We start from the raw sequence: 6,183 nt of genomic DNA, 5'->3' as shown, positions 1-6,183 counted from the left end.
ATATTTTGAAAATTATTTGGAGAGTGATTGTAAAGGTAAAAGTGTGTTTACAACAGGATGACCACCCCAACGTCCCACAACGTCTGTTTGGTATAAAACAGAAATCAGTTGTAAAAAAGGTTTTGTCCCAGTTGCTAGCACAAGATTGATTGGTAAAATGCTGCATACTACATTTGGCTGTTTTTATGGCCCTTATCCAAGGAGTACAACATGGAATTGGCCAAGCATTATTGGCAATTTATTACCTCCAAAATATGTACAAGCAAATGCAATAAAGATCAGTGTTTAACTTAATTGACTTAGAACAGTAACCCATTTTGTATACTAGGAGTTTGAATTGATTAAGTGTAAAGTCATTGCAAAATTCTACCTCAAATCGTACAAAGACTAAAAGCCTTCATTTCTCAGCGGAAACACGTCAGCGCCAAATGTTCCTGGAAAATGGCAATGGTAAAGCTATCAAAGAAGCAAAGAAACAGCCAACGAGTATAATAAAAGATATAACCTTAGGCAGACTGATATCAATAGTAAATACTCTAAATAAACAAGTTACAACATGCCATATTCATAATTTTAAGCACGTTGAGTCACGCCTTCTGTTAATACTTATTTCATCAACTCAATTACTAAGGTAAGCATTCGATTCTATATATAGTTGACAAGATATTATCTGAGTTTGTTTTATGAGGCATGTTTTGTTATCTTTTAGGAAATCTGCTAACCTACAATTAAAGGAAGCCATCGATAGTTCCATGTTTGAAGCTGACACAGTTAGTTGCACTTAGCCCCTACTCTTCCACCACCATACTTCTTGCTTCACTTGTCATGAATAGGTTTGTATTTTAATTACTTAAGCTTGTCATAAAAAGAAGATTGAACGCCAGCAGACTCTGGTCACGTAGATGGCGTTGGTAACTTTTGAACAATTGCGCAACTACTGTCAGTGATTACAACTTCATATGGTAAAAATATAATTTCCGTAAGTGTCAGTCAATTATGCAAGGGCTGAAAGTCAGTAAACAGCAACACTTATGACTTCTCTAGGAGGTGATGTTTAACTTATTGCAACCAGCATTTAAACTAGATTAGCAGATTGGTGAGATAATAGCATGGATGAAACCTTTATTAATTGTCATCTGTGGTAAGTAAATAATTCAAGTAAGAATTAGAACGTTAATTTAAGGTAAAATATAAATTTAAAGTAAAGAAATGAAAATGACAAGCAGTAATCTCTTTCTATTCATGTTAAAAAAGTATTTAATTTTTCTTGAAGTTTTCACTTTAGTAGGTGAGTCTTCAAAATTCTAATGAATGGTTTTATTAACTAAAACAGCAAAAACAACTTTTATTTTAGGCAAAAAGTTATGTAGTCTTTCAGCCTAGAAATAAAGAGCACCTGTTTTGGAAACAAAAGGTTAGGGATTGTTCTTTAGAAAAACCACTGTTGGCAACAAGAAAAGCCACTGTTGGTAACAAGAAAAGCCACTGTTTGCGACAAGAAAAGCATCTGATCTTAACTTTTCTTTCTCTCTTTTTTGCTCTTGTATCCCCTTTTTCACTATTTCTCTGGCTTGTTTCTTTTTGTCTCTCTTTTTCTTTCTTTTTTATCTTTCTCCTTCTTTCACCCTCTGTTGTCTAAAACCTTGTTTTAATAACCTTGAGTGGCCTCATATTTCAATTGTCTTGTTCTCTCGAGTGACAGTTTTTGCCACGAAAACAATAGCATAAGTAACTTACAATAATAATTGCCTTAAAATTTGAATCAGATGCTCAAAATTTGTGTGTGGTTTTTATATGTGGTTCTAAGTATGTTAGTAAAATTGTTACTCTTTTTAGAAAAATTTTAATTTACTCGAATAAAAGCAAAAGCTCTTTAAATTTAAGAAAGCCTTCCAAAACTGGTATCTTTATTTAACATCTGCATGATAAATTAAAAAACTTTCACAACCTGCAGTAAGTTCTAGCTAATTTTATGATTGATAAGCTTTGGTTTTCACTTATTATTTGATTGCCACCAAATGAAAAACGTATGAAAGTTGATAGGAGTGTTACATTCATATCAGAGGGTTGAATAAGACAAATCTATGCTAACCCTGACATAGCAAGAAAGGTTATCAATACATCTCAACTAGCCTTAGCTCTTGTTTTAGAGTTACTTATTATCATGCAGTATTGATGTGATTCTCGATATATATATATATGAAAAGAAAAGAAAAGTTATTTTATCCACTTAACCAGGATGCATGAGTTATGGTAGAGGTCTGCTGATAAATGACTTCCAGAATTGCATATGCATAATTATGTAAATACAAAATAGCTCTTGGTTTGTTGAACCCAGACTTTGTCTGAGAAACCGGATGGTTGTGGCAGGAGCAGTCAGGCAGGCTACTCATCACCAGATATAGGCATATAGAAGATCTGCTGCGGGTGTTCAATCATATAACTGAACTTTCTCTCACATGTACCTCTCCTTTTTTAAATGCATGACTAAGTGGCTTGGCAACTGGCTTCAAGTACAATAAACTTCACTCTTTTGATCATAGAAATATTTATTCATCTCATTAACACAAAAAGGTAAAATATAGCAAAGGGGTGTAAAAACCTTCCCACAACAGCTTTTCATTGGCAATGTTATATTTTTAGTTTGAGTATGTGCATTTTTTCTGTTTCCTTACTTAACTTTTTTTGTTTCTGTAATATCAGAATAAAATACTCATGGAATTTTGCACTCCTGGTAAGCCTGGCAACATACTATTATAACCTCAGCTATGCGCGTTAAACATGCGCCTGCTTTGATGGGAGTTTGAGGTTAACTTTCCCACAGCATATAATTTTGAGAGGCTAAGAGAGCAAGAGAAATGGATGCAACAATCACTTATATCACTTGTTTAAGATCTGCACACATTTATAAAAAATATTTGGTCAATGACTGTTAGTAAATTTTATTTCCTACAATATTTTTACATTTTAAAGCAGCTGAAGCAATTATTTCCGTAAATGTCTTTATTGCATGATCCATGATGTCAATTATCATCATGTTAAAACAAGAGTAACAAGTTTCTGGTCAAAATGGAAGCTGTTTTTAAAAAGTAACAGAAGTATGTGATTGTGTATTATGTGCTGTTGTACAAACTTTTGAGCGTCAGCCATAAAATCACGTAATGAATTTACGGTTGAAGTTAAAAAAGGTTTGATCTTCCTAGAAGATTTTACAGCAATCTTGTTTTATGTATTTTGAGACTCAATTTATGAATAAGCATAATTTCGACAGTGGAAAGATGAGTATAACCCTACAGCAAAACTCTGCTCATACCAGTTGCCAGTTTTACACATTCTTCTAATTTGTTATTAAGCAGAAATGCTTCATGAAAATAAATTATGAAAACTACTAAGCTTGAAGGATGTGCTTTAGTAAAAAAAATGTTGCATAGAACTTTAGCAGCGAAAACCTTAAATCTATGGGTCCCTTGAACGAGTTTCTAATCGGCATTCTTTCAAACTTGCATTGTGTAGTCTGGCATGCAAAAGCAGGTGCCTGGTGTCGCTTTTGACTCATATAGGTGTCAACTATTTGGCATTCAAAACAAAGAATATTTAAGAGGGTTCACTCAGCTCATATTGCATATAAACAACTCAAAGATGCAAAAACGAAAACAGGTGTTGCCAGGGTAACATCCGTAACAGACTGAAGGCAAAGAAGAGGCTTGCCTAAATTTAAAGATGGCATAATGGCATAATGTTTCCCTCATTAGTTTTAACCCACCCTGTTGGTTATCCTTGCATTTATTGCATCACAGTCACCTAATCTGTTTGGTATATTAACACATGTGGAACCTTTAAGATATCGCTATAGATTTTGGTAGTCAGTCGAGATTTTCCAATATTTGCAGCTCTACAATTTGCGATTAAAGTTAGGTACAGTTACATGTATTTGAAATTTCTGTTTAAATTTCCCCTTACCCAAAAGACCAATACATCGTGAGTAAAGCTTAAAATTTGAATTTTTTGCCATTCTAAAGTTATGAATGTATAGCAACAAGTAGATGTTTTTGCACATTATCTAGTCTTTTGTCAAAATAAGTAGATAAAAAACACAAGTTAAGAATTTAATGGGTATGCTTAAGTCTTCGTCTTCTTGGAAAATAGCAGAATAATTTGGCATTGTTACCTGGAAACAAAATTAATTGGATGGTTTCTGTCAGTTCAAAATAATTTTTTTCATATAAAATTGCGAAATTAATTTAACAAGAAGGGTTTAGAGAGAGAGCATGTATAAACACAATTTATCTATTGCAGAAATTTCAACAACGAAGCTGCAAAAAACTAATACAAATTTTTCATTTTCAAGTGACAATATTTGTTGTTTATGTTTTTATCATAATACAGCTTTTATTTAATTTCAACTTCAGTTTTAGCTCATAACGCCAGTTCTGTGGCCACAGGCTCAGTAATTAACCTACTACTAACTTTGTTACTAAATTGATATACATGAGTGAACAGGATAAATGTTCAACTTGTAAATATACATATAATCAGAATAATCATGACTCTACCTGAAAAATTAAACACATTGGGCAATTATTTAAAAACATAAATTACTATGACAACTGATTCGCCATAATAATTTGGCATATCTGTCACATTCTATGAATTTTTTTGCAACAAAATTATTGAAGCTCATCAATCACCCTTATCAAACTCGTTCATCATTTTAGAAATAAATCTCTTCACCGTAGAACAGTTTCTTGTGATGAAAATTTTTCGACACTTATTTTAGCCCCCTTGAAAATTATTTCCTTCAGAAGAATCACTAAACGAACAATTCACGAGTCTATTTGACTGTATTGACTAGCCTGAGCAGCTCAGGGCTACAGTCTAATATTCCACACAACACGTGATATGACAACTCCACTATGTTATTTTGAAACAACAGTACCCACTAGACAAGAAACACTTGGCTAGATTTTTACAAATTAAATACAGCATTTTGATGGCTAAGCTGTCAGCAGACAATTAGTGAATTCAAACATTGTGATGAAAATGTCATTACAGTGCAAAATCGTGTTAATAGCAATAGCCTCTTAGCAATCAGTTAGCTTGTAAACAACCTCATGTTAAGTACTGCTAACACAAATGGCACATGTTTAGAGAAAGACATCAATTGCCTAAGCATGCAGTAAACAAAATATGTTTCAATACCTCTTTGGTTTCTATGTACAGCAAGATTTGCATTACAGATGGTGGTGTTTTTAAGATATCTTTTTGGAAGATAATTAATTAAACTGTAATCACTTGGTGAGACAACTCTGCAGATTTATTTTTTATAAAGCAAATTGTGTAATAACAAGAAATTCGTATGTCCTATAACCAGACAAAATGGTTTTTATGTTTTATAGGCATCAAAATTAAGCAATCATTTATGAAATAATTACTGATGCAAATAGAAATTTACTCTGAAGGACCATAATAAACGCACAAATTGATTTGATGAACACAGATCACCTGTCACTATACACAGGCCTGCTTTTACTCAAAGCACATGTATGTGCACTGCTCTCAACATTGGTCGCTGTATTAAAATACGCTTCATATTTCAAACTTGGTAAAACTTTGTAGCTTTGTTCTAATTTTTTTATTGTCTACACAATATTTAGATGTTGTCTAAGGTGTGCATTAAACGCTTGTCAGATAAACTTACGTAATTTGTTGAATGGATGTCTCAGCTTTAAATACGGTAGCATCAAAATTGAAGCTAAAAATTATTAACTTCATTAATTATCTCAAGTTACTAAGTTATAAACTCTTTCAAAATAAGCTGGAGGGTTACTATGACAAAAAGCCTTTTAATTAAGTATTATGTCCTTAATTGCTATAGTTTCTCATTAAACAATTAAGTGAGATGATTAAATTAAATGATTAAATTAAGTGTGGATGATTAAATTCGGTTAGTTTTAGTAATAACTAGCAGCGTGTCTAGCCATGCTTGAGATTTCATTTATTTATAGAAAAAACTGTCAGGTTCCTTTACTGCTCCACAAAAAACAAACTAATTGAGTAAAAGGCAATAAGCATACATTTCTCAAATATATACTTATTGAAACAGTTTAAAGATGCAATAAACAAACAGTAAGCTGAACGATTTGAGATCTCCAGGAGCTCACCTTTCGCCACTTCCGCGTTGTC

This window comes from Watersipora subatra, chromosome 9 (assembly GCF_963576615.1).
Source record: "Watersipora subatra chromosome 9, tzWatSuba1.1, whole genome shotgun sequence".
In the NCBI taxonomy this organism is placed as follows: Eukaryota; Metazoa; Bryozoa; class Gymnolaemata; order Cheilostomatida; family Watersiporidae; genus Watersipora; species Watersipora subatra.
Note: the sequence above shows the minus strand (reverse complement) of the source record.